The sequence below is a fragment of the Ambystoma mexicanum genome, chromosome 4q (assembly GCF_040938575.1).
Source record: "Ambystoma mexicanum isolate Mex_15411 chromosome 4q, UKY_AmexF1_1, whole genome shotgun sequence".
Classification (NCBI taxonomy): domain Eukaryota; kingdom Metazoa; phylum Chordata; class Amphibia; order Caudata; family Ambystomatidae; genus Ambystoma; species Ambystoma mexicanum.
The window spans coordinates 771,318,432-771,335,231 of record NC_090928.1 but is presented as its reverse complement, the minus strand read 5'-3'; the positions used below and the strand labels follow the sequence as shown (position 1 = coordinate 771,335,231).

The following is a 16,800-nucleotide window of genomic DNA, read 5'->3' as shown; positions in this document are numbered from 1 at the left end:
ATATAAAAATTGGACCTGCAAATATACGGTTGTTCTACATTTCTATTATTCCTTTTTAACTTTCTCTTGTTTGGCATACAGAGGACGCACACTATAGTAGTTTGGCCAAGGCTGTCCTAATGAATGGACATTGACCTTGGCTGACACCAAGAAATGTGACGAGTTCTTCATTAGTCCCTTTGTCCAATACCAAGTGATGACATAGACAAGGACAAGGTTGGAACAAGTTTAGGCCCCCACTATGTAAGGAGGAGCTCCATTTTAAACATTGAGAATGGGAAAGGGGACAACCCTTTTTTTGCTGTTTATTTACGAGAAACTGGAAGCATACAGCTACTGTAGAAATGTGTAATAAAGCTACATGGCTTTTTCTAACTTGAGGCTCACGGCCGGTCCGTATCTGCACTACCATCTATGCTCTTTATCACTGGGTCTAAATAAACAATGAAATGTATGCAAATGTTCAATGTAGAGCGCCTGGCGAAAGCACTAGATAAATAACAAATGAGTATTGTTTTTTAGACTATTTGAAATGTACTGTGATTCAAAAACATTACACAAATAGGACTAGTGTAGCATCCCCCCACCGCCCCCTTTGCTGCCATTCTATTGTGCCTGCTGATAAAGCTATGCTGAGGGTAAGGAAGGACTCGCATGGAGCCGCCGTGTGATGCGCTCGCTTTATCGGCCTCGGGCATGAATAGCAGCCCAGGAGACAGTTTCATTCCCAGGGTGGCTTTCTTATCAGCTCAGCAAAATGACTTGTCGATCGGGATGGTCGCTAGGTGTGGGCTTTGGGGACAGCGCCAAATCGCTTTGCACGCAGGCTGAGCAAAGCCGCACACGGGAAGCCGAGCGTGTTATTTGCCAGAAGCCGAAAGGCAACTTTTCGGCTGAATTTAGAATAAAACCAACGTGGAACAAGGACAAGTTTTCATTTCAATCAAAGCGGCGTCGGATTAGCACAGCATTCGAATCCGGGCACGGCAGAGGGGTGGTTTTGTCACCTTCCCGAGAGGGGGGCGTGAAGCGAGAGAGTGAACGCTAACACAATGACGCAGCCAGGGGCGGGCGCATAGAACAGGCTCGCCTGAGGCGCAGAAACACGGCTTACACACCCAGCGTTTCCGGGCGAAGCCAGGCGGCGGGTGTGTAAATGCGGCGCGCGTGCCAAGGGAAGCGGGAAGCACAACATCCCACACCGCCTGCAACTGAAAAGGCACATAGCGCTCGGCACAGCCATGGTACCTCTGTAGAATAAGGCCCTCATCATGGGTTTGGTGGCAACACACTATCGTTATTGAATGCAGTATGTTACCACATGGGAGACAACGTGTGGGTAGTATTTGGCAGCCACTGTATGCGGAAAATCCTGAATTAAATATTTACTAAAAACTTCTTTATTTAAAAAAACGCCAAAAATACCTCCACATTTTTTCAATCCAAAGGGCTGATCATTGCTGAGAAAAGATGTGACACTAAATATTATCTTTGCCAAACCACAGATAATCCACCTATCATGCATAATGAAGCAATCCAAATATTGGCAGGGCGATTAAGACGCACTCCACAATTAAGACCCAGCTACTGATAACTACCAGTCAAGGCAGAGACGTCCAGTAAGCCCATTGTGGAGCACCATGTGTGGGGCAGGTGCTCAGAGCAGGCAGGAGCCCATGTTGGTCTCTCAGGGAGCAGTGGTGAATCAGGGATAGGAGAAGAGGCGACATGTGGCACAGAGGCGGCACAGTCATGCCCCTGCCCCAGGGGCACGGCCATCAACCTGGCAGCTCAGCGATTAGCACGTTCTGGAGTTATACATTCTGAACATGGCATCCATCAAACCCAGTCACCAGCACATATTCAGGATGGCATAGACGGCAGCATCCCAATAAGAGACATCTCTACCCATCTACATAAGCTGTTGGCAGTTCTGCACTTCTTTGCCAAGGGGAAATGGCAACAGAGCACTGCACTGCTGCATGGAATATCTAAGCCTACATCAGGGGCCTGCAACCTAGAGCTCTCCAGATATTTTGGACTGTGACTCCCATGATCCTTCCCCATTGACTATGCTGGCTAGCGCTGGTGGTAGTTGTAGTCCTGGCCAGTGCACATTGCTACACCTCTGCCCCCACCAGACAGGCTAGTAACAACAGTGTCAAAGCCAGCCTCTTTGCCCATAGTCTCTTGGTAGCCCTCCCACTCACCCAGGAAAGGGGGGGGAAGTTTTCTGGAGCCAGTAGCAAAATCTGACCCTCAATGTCCAGGGTGTCCTGTAATGCACATCCCATGCTGCTGTCCCCACTCCCAGAGAACAACCGATGATTCCATGATCTTGTGGAAGGGCAACCTGCCCAGGTTTCTGGAGTCACACAGCCAAACCCAGACATGGCCGCTATGTACGCAAGAGGATCAAACAACTTCAACACACACTTACCCTCTCTGTTCAGCAACCCTTCACTCTTCATGCACCTTACCATCCCTACAACGTCGGAAAACAAAAGAAAGTTGCCAAAGTAAGGGAGCTCACGTCCCCTGCACACCATCACAGGGCAAAACAAGCCAAACGTTTAAGTGCAATTTAGAATATGCAGAAGTGTATTCCACAACATCATAGCAACACTCTTTAGACTCTAATATTGTCACAAATCAGTGCAATTTAATAAAACACCCAACACATGTTGAGATAATCAACTCTTCTTCAGGAGTGCAATTCTTTAAAGTGTCTGACAATAATAGAGAAAGCTTTCATAAGTACATTATCAGAAGCACAAACTTATTTTAGCAATATATATCCTGAAGTAATACTGTTAAAATGGGGTACCATAAGCTTGACCCTTCACCTCATAAGTTCCATGGTGCAAACGGTACCAATGTGTGTAAATGTGATCAATAGTCAATTATGTGCACTTCGTGAATCTATTAGCGAGAGCTGTGAGGGATTTCAATATGGCACGCACCCAAGTCTCGCCTAGTATTTAGTGCGCAAATGAAACCCTTATTTTATTTTAGTTAAATATTCTGAATGATATACCACTCATTTCACACCCTTCTGAAAATACCCCCCAGGTCACACTGAACCAGGAATCAGGCTAGTTTGTAAAGGTAAAGATGTATTTATTTAATATTCAAACACACCTAGGTTTGATATAGATATTTCTGGGGCAGCAATCACCCACAGGGTGACAATACAATTCAGAAAGATAAGCAAAGCAATTGAATTCACTTATAAGGAGGCAAAATAGAAAACACAGGGAAAAGGAACAGTTTGTTTGTTTTGCACACAGATAGCGTTTAGGTTAGTGTTCCTCCTGCAAAGTTTTGTTTAAATACAAAGGAGCAATCCTACACCAATGTGAGTAATCATCAGGTTTTCAGGAATGAAATACAATGTCTAGAGTTATAGGCAATCCTCCCTCCCAAACAAGAGAGAAAACCTTATTTTGGCAAATGACACTTTGAAAAGGACAGGTGAAAATGGCTTTGTGAAATACTGCAAAAGTTCAAAAATGCTTAAATGGAGAAAAGTCCTAAGGAAAGAAACACTAAACAGGTCCTAACACACATGAGCTATAATATAAACAACAGCACACACTTTATATCGGTATGGGATGGAAGAGGCACTTTGAAATGGCAGAATGACGCGTGTAAACTTGTGAATTTTGCAAATTTGTGGCAAACTTTCATTATGCGATATTGAAGAAAAACAGGTCAAATAGACTGTTCTGCAATTTTAGTTGTGGAGATAGCTAAGGATGTTAGGTATCAGTGAGAGTTGAAATGTTGTTTCTATCTTTAAAACGTAAGGAGTTATAGAGGTTTTAGTGAGAGGCGTTTTTGCAAAATAGGCGCAAAACAGAAATGCGCTTTTGAAAATGACAGATGGGTTTGATTACACTATATTATGACAATGAAAAAGAGAATGCCACAGATGGATCTTACAGTCACATGATCAGCGTAACCCGTCCTGTTGTGGATACTCTACTTCTTCCTGGGATTTACTTTAGTTATTCCGAATCACTATGGAGTTATGGTTTTGGAACACAGATAAGACAATCAGCGTAAGAAGGATTTTAAAACTAATGGAGTTCTGAATTAAAGATGGGATGGGTTGAGATAGGAATAATACAATGCAGATATACTAAGGGTCACTGTTCCTCCTGTTAATACTTACAGATGAAGTTATTAAATTGGACCGTCAGCTCTGCTCAATAAATTGGATCTGGTCTACCGGCGGCAAGACAACTCTAGCAGGATTGGATCAGCAAGGCGGTTCTGGTCAACTGGACTGCACCTCAGCCTGGATTTGGAAGGGCCCCTTCTGGTTACTGGACACGGTAGATAGCAGGATGCAAGTTTTCAGCGGGCAAGCCTTAGTGGAAGGAAGCCAAGCTGAATCAGAATTAAAACCCTTCAAGTTTGGGATGTTTGCAATTGGGTCAGGATAGCAATAATTTTGCAGTGCTAGAGTCTGGATTCTGCAAAGAAATCTGGATCTTTCAAAAATTCTGGAGTCAGCTACAAGTTGAAGAGTTCTGGAATAAGGTGCTGCGCGGGCATCTGGAAGGGTTCTGGAATCAGTGTGTTCTGGAAGCAGTCTGTCTTTTGTGTAGTGAAACTTCTATATTTATACATTACAAATGCCATCCTCCCAGTTTACGGTGTGGGCAGAACTTAACTTCAAAACACACCCCCATGTCTGTGTGGCTAGTGGCATGTGCTTTGTCCTGGTTCGCAGTCTAAACAGAGCTGTCATCTTATGACAGGATTTAGGAACCCCCACCTGGATTTTTACCCAAAACATACTTTTGCACAAATGTACATTTCTACCATTATGTACCCTCATAAAATTGTACACATATACTTTGTACTCAATTATCTACATTCACATCCCCTCCCCATCTTTGTGAGAGCTGTATTGGTCATTCTATGGATTTGTATCAGTTTTACCCATAACACTTTGGATTAATCATTTCTAATTTGATACATCTCTGGGCACTGATCAGGGGATCATGTACATACAATTTTAAGCTTGCAACATTGATAGTTTTGCCACAATCAGTGTTTCAGTGTATCTTTGGTTTCTTATGTAGTACGAACTCCTACCACATATTCAACTGTCTAGCATGAGTTAAGATTTATAAGTTTGTATTTTTCACTTGTCTACTTATTTTGGCTGTCCTGTTAAATGTCAAAGTTCTGAAGCAAAAACAAGTAATTTCCATTCAAAATGCAGTCCAGGTTTTTTTTTCTTACTTTCAAAGTGGCAAATGGCCAGTCCTTTAAAGTTCACTGAGAAACCTCCTCCACATCCGGCACCTCCTTTAGGAAGGTGGGTGTCCAAACCAAATGTCTGAGGCTTTCTTTGTTTTCAATATACGGGAACCATTAACATCCATTAGCCTTCCTGTTCTCAAGGAAGTGTCAAGCAGAGACGTCAGTTTTCCCAGGCCAGGCGTTCAGAACAGAATTACATAGTGGATTGGTCCCAGACTCGGCCCTTTGACATTCAAGTTTTTTCATTTCCCACTTAAAATATAAGCACAGTTTATAATGGATTTAAACATTTTAAAAGAATTAGCCCTTCACCAACAGAGGCGATTTTTGCCATTTTAATCAGGAAATAGAAACACTTTTAAACAGGGTTTGACAGCTAATTTTCTGATGTAGCTGTCAGTCAGTGAGGCCTGGATTCCTCTGACTGCCTGGATAATCCATGATTTCAGCTCACTTTCCTTTCAATAATTCACTGGGGAAAACACAACACAGCACTTTGAAGGTTGCCATTGATTAGGAAACTGTATTTAAGAGCATTTTCGGATTTTAGCCCTTCTGTGGCCTTGTTTCAAGTGACAGATGACAGCAGTGATTCCTGTTTCTACACCATCTTTGCCTGTGCGTGTGGCATGGTGTGCAGCTCTTTGGTGGTCTATGCACCATTCGCAATTTTTCAGATTTGGTGCCAACAGGGTTATTTCCTCAATTTTTGACAGTTTTCTTTCCCCATTGGCAAAGGGGTGCAGTGTGGCGCAGTGGTGTGGATAAAAATATTCCACAGATAAAGAGAAAAAACATGGAGGAAAAAAAAAAGAACAACATACTGATAAACTCAAACACAACCACCCACTAGAAAGGGGAAAGGGGGCAGAGGATGTAAATTGTTAAAATATGTTTGTGCTTCTGATCATTTACTTATGAAAGCTTTCTTTATTATTTTAGACACTTCAATAATAGAGTCTAAAGAGTCTTACTATGATGCTGGGGAATACACTTGATTTCGAAATACATTATACTGTCTTAAACTGCATATTCTAAATTGTGCTTAAAGGTTTGGCTTGTTTTGGCCTGTGATAGTGTGCAGAGGACGTGAGCTCCCTTACTTTGGGAACTTGCTTTTGTTTTCCTTATATGCACAGTCCATTTGACCGGATTGTGTCCCCTTCCACCGCACCTTGTGCTCTATATACTACTCTCCTACTTATACTAAAGTCTTTTTCTCAAGGGCAGTAATTAGGTGTGATTTGTGCAACTTCTTCTGTCACCCCCACATTACCTCCCACCCCACCTCTGGGGCTAAATTATGACAGCAATGTCATGCCCAAGAACAGAGCTTTCTGCATTCATGCTTACTACATGAACAAGGCACCAGAGAAAGATCACATGGCTGTCCACAGTGTCATCCTGACCACAAACATTTGAATCCCTCAAATGACGCTGGATACCCCGTGCCACAGTGGCTCCTTGCTTACATCCGTAATCCAAGAAACCATCTTGAGCAGAACTACAACCAGTCAAAATGTTCAGACCCTGGTCCATATTAAGACCCAGGTCTCCATACAGCATATTTTGGTCCAGTACAGCCCAAGAGGTTGGCAAGATTGCCACTCCGTGCTTCATGTTGCTTGACACAGAAATCAAGCACTGGGCGACGATGCCTGTACTGGAGTAGCCGGATCCAGACAATGACCAAGAGGTGGAGGAGGGTCAGCCTGATCAGCGTGATGCACACCATGGGAGAATTCTGTGTTAGGAACATTTGGCTAATGTATTTTAGCACTACTGTGGAAATGTTCATAAGTGGCAATGTCAGATTGTGTTCAATTGCACCCCTCCATGCTCATTTTCTGGAAATACACCAACGGACACTAGCTTTCTGTGTGAAGAACATTTATTACGAATCTGCATGCACACCGCTGATGGCTTGTGATAGGATTGCAGGTCCTCAGCAATCCTTGGACCTGCCACTTCTGATGGTGGCATTGAGGAAAGTGGGGGTTGCCTGCAACAGCAACACCTCAACATCATCTTTATCCTCAGTGATTTACTGATTCTCAATGAGGGGACGAGGACAGGGATTAGGGATGTTCCTGGGAGTCCTGCTGCTACTAGCCCATAGCAGGCACCCATGTCTGCTTCCTGGCGCACAACCTTCCCACCAGCACACATTCCCAATGTAGGAGTTGGCACAACACCTTATCTGAGACTGCCCGTGGGTTTGTCACCAGAGGTGGTACATGCAAGGAGAAAATAACCCTCTGGTCATGTGCCTTGGTTTTAGCTAAAGGGTAGTGAGGAAGGCTGGGGTGGAGGCAGTGTACATAGTGAAAGGGGCTGCTGTGTTGATGGTAGTGCAGACAGTGTAGGAAGCAGAAATCATGGAGAAGAAGGTTGTGGAGGGGTTGTAGCTGCAGTCGGGGTGGATGGAGTCAGGTGGGAGTGCTGCTGGTCCTAGGTATGCTACTGTCAGGTGTTGTGGAGATGACCCGGCATTTCCACCTTGAGATGGTCCAGGCGGCAACACAATTAGTTGCTGTGGCTGCCCCAGTTGGGAATGCAGAGGGAGTACATTTAATGGTTGCAGGTCCATGGCTTTGGGGGTGTCTGGCATTTGGAGGACTCTCAATCTGTCATGCCAAATGGGTGCTTGGCCTGACATGGCAGTATTTGACTATCATCATGTGTGACTGACAAATAGTGTGGGTGCTAGCACATTTTGCCTGACATGACGGTTCCTTCATGTTGTTAGCCGTGTCATAAATTGCATTACATGCCCTTAATATGAACTACATATGACACATATGAAACTTTCTTGTTAACTTTGACAGAGGTACATTTCACAGATAAGCATTCTGCCTACTAACTTTGCCAGCCTTCTCTTCTCAAGCACAATTGGAAATATACAGAATATTACTGAAACTATTCAGAATGTGTTCTGGGTTTAATGTGTTCAATGGAAGCAAAAGAAGCATGGTGCATTTAGAAAAGGCATTTAGTTATTTCAATGCAGAATACACAAGATAAGTGATTGCCTTAGTAGCAAGTCTTTCTGCTAACAGTACCCTTTTGATAGATTTCTTTTCATATCAGATCTCCATGCTATGCTTTAATGAGTGGGTAGTCATATTGTCAGTATTGTTATTAAAATATAGCAGCAGAACAACACAAGAATTCAGAAACCTTTGCAATATTTTGTTAAACAAGATAAAGCACGGATGTTGTTCTATCGTTTGGCCAAGGCCCATCTTGTTCACGCCAGTTCTTAGGTAAGTGACAAGATTGGCTTCAGATAAAATATAAGAAAAGAAGATACTGGACTATGATTTTGAGACTTTAATCTTGGGGGAAACCACCCCACTGGAATCTTTGAATCAACATCAGACCACCTGGATTTTAAAAGGGGCCATGGTGGCGAAGAAGCTGATCTTACACAACTGGAAATCTGCTGGTTTTCTGACATTGAACAATTGGTTGGAGGAGATGTATCATATGTGCAATGTTCAAAGAGTGATTTATTCAATACAAAAGAAGAGGCCTACATTTGAAAAGATCTGGAAGGCCGTCCTGAATGTGGACTTCACCTAATTTCGCATCCAGAATGGTGAAGGCACATACGTAGACACTTATCTTCATTTTACATGTTATGGGTCGGTAATGTTAATTCACATGCAATATGTTTCCTTTTAATTATAGGATAGAATGTACCTTGTAGATGGATTTTAATTGTTGGATTCCAAATGCTCTCTTCTACTTATTGTGACCTTGGGTGATGTTATTGTAGGTGTGGTATGTTTTCTTTTCTCTTTTCTCTCCTCCCTCTTTCTATGCCCTCTATCCTTCATGCAAAATAAGTATGTCAGTTTACAGGTTTACAATTGTTTATGAAGGAGTCTTTCTTCTTTCTTTTCTTTCATTTAAATCTGTTTTTTTTATCTTTGATGGTTCACATGTATCTATTTACAAAGTGTTTTCTTTGATATGCTCATGTACTTTGCTAAACGTTAATAAATTGGTTCCAGAAAAAGAATAATAATAATATGAATACAATGACTTTGTTATCTGGTAGAACAACTAACAAGGAAACAGAGGTGCGAACAGCCTGGAGGAGGATCCTGGGATTTCCCCAAATGCTGCACTTCTGAGAACCACAAGGGAGAAGTGCCTTGAGCACTCTGCTGACACAGAATATTTTGGCCTACTTGGGTAAGGAAGCAAACAAACTTTAATTTCAAGGCCTAGACTTTAATTCTTTGGACTGAAAATGCTTTTTAAAATAATTTAGATGGAGAGGTAAATTACAACGCTTAACTGCCTTCGCAACAAGCAGCTAACAACTTTCAGATACCCTCACCCTAAAACAGTACATTGCTCATGAGGCTATAAATTGGCACTTAGCCAATTTTCCCAAATTCGAATTGTTTCAGACTGTTTCAATATTTTGAGATCTGAAATAAGCCATTTTACTACTTTATCAACACATACTTGATCCATGGCTGTAGATCACTTTTAAGTTGTCCTTAGTTAACTGCCCATAGAAGACATGGATTTTACATACCGTGTTTAACCCATTCCGCCTAATGGGCTTTCCGGACTGGTCTGTATATCCTCACCTGTTCCCTGGCTGGCCAAAACACAGCATCAGAATAGAATGTTAAGTTTTACTGGGCCACAATGGCTACATCCACATTGGTGTTAGGTAGTAGGTAGTTTTAACATGTTATAAGTGAATATTAGAGTAGGATGCTGGGTATCTTCTGGACTACTTTACTGGTAATATTAGGAACTGTATATTGTTTCACTGTTCTATTTATAATGCTCGGCATAGCTGCACACATAATGTCTCTCCTGCGCCTATACTTTTTGCACAACACCTCTGCCATTAGAATGCAGCTACATGTCACGATAAAATGTGGTCTCGCTGCACACAAAACATCTCTCTTGCATACTCTCCAGCCTCACCTACCGGCACCCACCCACCTGCCTGCTCAACACGGGCAGCCAGCAGATACTTGGCCACCCCTACCTACCTTCGAACTGGCCACAATGCACGCACACACTCTATAACTCTTTTAATGAATTTCTCATACTTGCATTACGGTCCCCCAAGGGCATTCAACCTACAGCGCGTTGAGACCATACCAATGGTGAAAAGCACTGTACAAATGCCCATTACATTACATATATTACCTCTACAAGAGAACAAATATACATAAATGCTAAACAAGAGAATGAAAGCATTATTAATTTGTTTCTATTTATGAGTATAAAAGACAGTATATTGCAAGCGCAAACAGTTGGTGGTTTAGTGACAAAACTGTGTAGAGAACATATCGATAGCATCTGATGTTTATCATACACACAAGGGTAAGAAGTATTGATACATAGATTCACCCAGAAGGTGGACCCACAACAATATTGCTGTCCAATATTAGGCCTTTCCGGTGCTCGGGTGTAGCAGTTTCTCTTGCACTAAAGCACAGATACCCAACTTTCTCCAGAACCTTGCTTTGAGTACTGCCTATTCTCTGCCACAAAACCTGCCACAGGTGGGCATTTAGACTGCCTTTGGGAATGGCGGGTGGGCCCTTGTGTACAGGGTATTCTGTAAATCATGACAGCAAAGTGGTAGGCATGTGTCTCAACGAGGTGATCCAGAGATGTAGCTCCTCATGGCAAATGATGATATAGAAGTTTGCTAACACACTACAAGAGGGGGGGCGAAAGATGGTCATGTGGAGACTCCAACGAATAGCGTTTAAAAAAGGCTTAGGTGAATAGAAAGTTGTCGGAGTTCAGAAGTAACATATACCCCTTGTACGCAGTTTTTTTTCAGTGGGCTTTTTTGTAGTTCATTTTCTGTCGAGAAGTGAATGAGAAAGTCTGGAATGGAAGGGATGGGGCCTCTTGGCAAGGAATGAGTGTACAGATTCTGGACTTGAAGGATAACTAAGGACCGTGTGGTGAGAGACCGGCCTGGTCTGCCATGTTACAATGGCAAGGAAGGTGGTCAGCATTATCTAGTCCCAGAGGGTGTCTCCCGGTTAGGCATTGAGACAGACGCCAGTAAGGCTTGCCCGCAAGGCTAGTGTGTCTGCACTTCTTCTGAGTGTTCTGTGAGGGTCCGCATTTCTGAGTATTCCGTGAAGGTGAGATGTGAGGGTCCGCATTTCTGAGTAGTATGGAAGGGTACAGATATCGCCAGAGGATGAATCGCCAGCCGGTATGCCTTGGTCTCTTCTTGGCAGTCAACAAAATGTAGAAGTTAATTGTGAAAATGCAGTGTTTTGTTCGGAGGAAGAGGGCCAACAGAATTTTGTAAAGTCTACAGCTCACAAATAGTGGCGAGATTTGGGAGTGTCAGAGGAAGTATTGTGATGTGGAGTCTACCAAACAATCCTCTCCCAGATAGGAAGTAGCGGTTTAGGTTATGTATTCCTAGTACTGCATAGAGGCAGGCAGAAGAAGCACTCTCTCAGCTTATCAAACAATCACTGAATGTTTTGTGGCTCTGCACAAAGAGGCTCCACAAAATATATAATAAAGAATGTATGTCAAAAAGAGTCATTGAAGGCAGGTGGGCATAAATAAACCATCAAGGGGCACCAGTCAATGGGCCTCATTACGAGGTGGGCGGTAAGGGATTACAGCACCGGTAAGGGCACTACTACGAGTTCCCTTTGTGGGTCCTCCCTTAACGCCTGGTTTTTCCAGGCGTTAAGGACGGGACCCGCAAAGGGACTTTGGAGCTAATAATGGTACCGCAAATTGTGGTACCGTTATTAGCGCCTTCCCCATTCCCATTAAGCCCTATGGGGGCTCAAATTGGAATGGGGAAGGGCCCTGGTGAATGGGGAATTACCACCCCCGCCAACCTTGGAATCGGGCGGTAATAGCTTCATTCACCAGGACGGAGTCGGTAAGGATTTGGAGGCAGCCATGGCGCTATTACCTCCAACCTCGTAATGAGGCCCAATGTGTTGCACTCCTTGACCGAGCTTTGTCAAGACATCAGCATGCACATTTGGTGTCTTTCACCTAAGATCCCCATATAGTGTAGCTCATCCTAACCTATTATTGTAAATTGAACCTTATATTGTTGCTAAAGGCTGTGCCATTTATTCTCATGGCACATGCATGGAATTGTTTAAGTAGTAGAATGCTTCCTTTTTCTGTACTATGCCAAATTGCCAACTATAGGATTCCAATCAGGCCAACATTGGAAGCCATCGAACTACAAAGAGGCCCATGTGACTATCTAATCATCCATGATCCCTTCAAGCCCCCGCCCCCTCCGCCCCCACCTCCACAAGGAAAAGCAGAGGTAAGCTGTGTGGATGATGAAAACTGGGGCTTCTCCTCCCTCGCCCTCCTGAGCAATAGAAGAATCGCGCATTCCCATAAAGACGTGGAGTCATCAAATAACTACCCCTCAGCTCAAGGAGACTGGTCTGCCTGACACACAGAAAAACGGCATGGGCCAGGTGGGAGATCAGGCAAAACAGGCAACTTGTAATAACACACCTCTGCTGGCACATGAATAGTTCTTTAATTCACAAGCCCTACCCTAGATAGTTTCAGGCTGGCAAAGGCAAATAGCAGCAACGTGCCCATGAGACTGGGCACATAGCTGCCAGACTATCACATGCCATCTATTACACCTTCAGCCTGCATTCCTTGGAAGCAGCTATTTGAAGACCCATTGTCACACTGTGGAAAGTGAAATTACAAGTCCCTTATTCCAAGGATTGGTTGGCTAAAATTCCTGGACTGGCTGATAAGGACCCTCTTAACATAGAGCTAATTGCAAACAACGTGGAATGAGCCCTGGGTTGTGCAGCATTCGATCACCCACGATTTGATAGGCACTGTTTAAGAACCAAAAACATGGCTATGCACGTGGCATAAGCTCCCTCTGAGGGACTGTCCTCTGACAGAAATAGGTTTTAGATTCACTATTTGACATAAAATGGCTATGTTCAACATTGCTTTCATATCACGTGTTGTGGCTACCAACCTGTGCATCCACCCACCTCCATCCTGGTAGCCAAGGGCTTATTTTAAAATGATCATTCATTTACACGGCATGATCCTTCAACTCGCTGTGCGGACCGAACCCTCTGTGCTCAGGATTTACCAGCTCGTGACCGTCCAACAGCCGGAATTTGGAGAACGGTCTGCAGTACACAAGTGACATAAGCGTGCAGTAACATACTTTAGGCGCTGCAAAGGCTCGTCAGACAAAAAAGGTCATTTCAACAAATTTCACATGCAAATTATGCGTCTTCAGCCTTTACAAAACTAGCAACAGTACAATGCCTCCCAAATCACATTCTAGCCCTTGCCCTCCCAACTACAGCACCCGAGCATGCTGCGGGGGCAGGGGGGACATGCCCAAACAGAACACTGACAGTGATTTTCTTTTAGAAGCAAGGAAGATGATGCCGCTTTTAATATTACAATGATGTTTTCTTTATGGCCAAAGGGTTCTGGAGTAACTTAGTGCATATCATCAAGTACTGTGTCTAAGAAACCGCTTGCAACTCTTTGAATCCATTATCCTTTACAGACTGTCATTTGTTTTCATTTAAGTGGAAGTAGATCAGGAAGGGAGATGGAATACATTTGGATGCAAGAATACATTAACAGTACGAATACCAATCAGATTCACTGGAACAGCCTCAGAGCCTGCTGTGTCTTTTTGTCCTCTGTGATCCATATCAAATTGGCAGCATAGGGCACTTTACAAGCAAGAATCCTCCCCAAACACATGCCTCCCTCATTCCACAGATGAGAGGAACCCAAGAAAAAGCCTATGATAGTTTGGTCTTTCGCCAATGCCAAAAAAAATCTCAACCTAATGGTCCGCACAGGTAGAAATGTATGCAATAAGTGTGTCGGACCCTGGGGAGGGACCACCATACCCAGGGAGGGTTCGCGCGCGACGCGCAAATAAAACCCGATGAAGACAAGGTACTTTCAACACCTCTTTATTTCTCAACACACACCGGCTAACTGACTGCCCGCCCTGTCCCACGTCATTTCCCACTCCCGCCCCTGTGCCCCGGATCTTATCTGTCAACATGACAAAGAGGAATTTATCAATACCAGGACATCATCTCACAGTGCATGTAATGGAAGCGTCTTATAAGAAAAAGTTGGCCACATCATGTGTGTAAAGCACAAGACCACAAAGACACACTGCAACCACGGTGAAGCTGAATGCACTCAATGGCATTCACAGCAGCCAACACATTTTGCAGCATCCAACACTTTTTTTTCACAAACACAAAAAAACACAAACCGTTAAACAGAGTGCGTGAGTGTGCGCGCCTGTGCACTACAACGAGGGTCATAGCCAGCATGAGTTTCCTATTCTCGATGTGTTGCAGTCATCAGAGCAATTATTTACTACGAGAATCCTCGGGAGGCCAATCGCTCATGCAAAATAAAGAAAATAAGAATTGCCTAAATTACCATCTTAAAAAGAAGCCCCCATGTATCAAGGGAGATATTTACAAAATCCAAGACCAATGTTTCGCCCCATGCTGGAGCTTAATCATTGCATAGACTTCTCAGTAGGTCCCCAATGTCCATATAATGGGGACATAGTTTAAACTGATCACTCGGCATGCAAAAGCTTCAACGACAACACGTCCCCAAAGCATCGCAAACATTATGTACTTCACTTCCAATACGTCTTTGTAATGTTGCACAGAGCCGGAACTACTCATTACCTATACATTTAAACAATGCATCATGTGTTTCCTGTTTCGTTCAAATTGTGCACACGCTTGTTTACAATTCCATTCTTTGAGAACCTTTTCATTCTTCCATACTCATCCAAGAACAATTGTCTCTACCATATATCATTTCCACCTAGCACTCAGCAGCAATTCTAATGCATGTTATATCACCTGTTGCTTGGAAGCTTAGCATTATTGTTACTATTGTTTAAAAAATATATATATTTGTTCATTGTTCATTTTATCAAGTCTCAGAAATTTCGTATTTTTCCATAGCAAATTATAAGCATTTTCCATAAAACTTTAAATTCATTTCTACCTTTGTGTCAAATGTTTTACTACATTTCTTTCTGAATAAACTGAATTTTAGAACGTAATGTATCATCATATCAATGCATGAATTTAATAATAGTTCATCCAAAGGGAATAACATGTCACATAATATGCACTCAATAAGAGGATATGGAGTCTATGTTGTCATGTATAGGCCCCAGGATGTTTCGTCTTGAACATATGATGAGTCGAGCTTCCAACTGGCAAGAGTAAACTGTCCACAAAAAGGGCTAATCTATGACCCTGGTGCACTTGTCCATCAGGATAGAGTAAGGGCAAGGCCCTTAGTTTATGGCGCATAGGTAGGCATTGCATACCTAAACTTCAGCAAAGGGTCCAAAAACTAGGGGTGATGTGAAGGGGGAAAAGAAGGTATAGCGTGGGACACGAAACGTATGTGCAGCAACAAAAGAAACACTTAATGCCCTGTATCTAGATGTTCACTAGGTGGCTGTGACCCGGGCGAGGCCTGCTGTTTCGCAGGCTAGGTTGGGCTTCATCGGGAAAACTAGGGGTGATGTGAGGGGGAAAAGAAAGTATAGCGTAGGACACGAAACATATGTGCAGCGTCAAAAGAAACACGTAATGTCATGTATCTAGATGTTCACTAGGTGGCTGTGACCCGGGCGAGGCCTGCTGTTTCGCAGGCTAGGTTGGGCTTCATCTGGAAAACTAGGGGTGATGTGAGGGGGAAAAGAAAGTATAGCGTGGGACACGAAACGTATGTGCAGCGTCAAAAGAAACACGTAATGTCATGTATCTAGATGTTCACTAGGTGGCTGTGACCCGGGCGAGGCCTGCTGTTTCGCAGGCTAGGTTGGGCTTCATCCGGAAAACTAGGGGTGATATGAGGGGGAAAAGAAAGTATAGCGTGGGACACGAAACGTATGTGCAGCGTCAAAAGAAACACGTAATGTCATGTATCTAGAAGTTCACTAGGTGGCTGTGACCCGGGCGAGGCAGGCCAGGCTGGGCTTCACCAGTGAGCACCGCATTATAGACATACACTTCTTTCTGGTAATCCGGGGTCAAGCGCCGTCACGTGACCGCAGACCAGTCTTTATAGTCCTACCTCACTGTGGTTCTCCCGCAGCCATTCTTTGATGGTGCCCAGGGCGATTTGCGCTGCCGGCTCATTTGGGAAACCTGTTGATATGCAAGAGAAATAGAAAGAGTTAGGTCACCCTGGGGATGTGTGTGGCAATAGTATACACGGGCTCAGACTTCATAAAACGCAATTATGTTCGAGGGGAGACAAGGCAGATGGAAACATGCTTAATAAGAACAGGGTCGAACTGCCATATACATTTGTAATGCAAATAGTGCATTTTAAAGTATATTTGGTTAGTAGCATTTTCTAAAACTAGTGCAGCAGCTCAAACTGGCCCACTTTGGGCAAGCAAACTGGCCCACTTTCACCCCAAACTAAAATGTTGGGCCAGCC

The 16,800-nt window shown here is 43.6% G+C and overlaps 1 long non-coding RNA gene across 1 annotated transcript in view; it reads right to left on the bottom strand.

Annotated features, from left to right (window-relative positions):
- Positions 1-16,422: 16,422 nt before the first annotated feature.
- LOC138467109 (uncharacterized) overlaps positions 16,423-16,800 on the bottom strand; it is a 1,381,370-nt gene continuing 1,380,992 nt past the window's right edge. Inside the window, exon 3 of the long non-coding RNA XR_011268042.1 lies at positions 16,423-16,502. This is a non-coding gene — a long non-coding RNA (uncharacterized lncRNA). The remainder of the gene's footprint in view (positions 16,503-16,800) is intronic.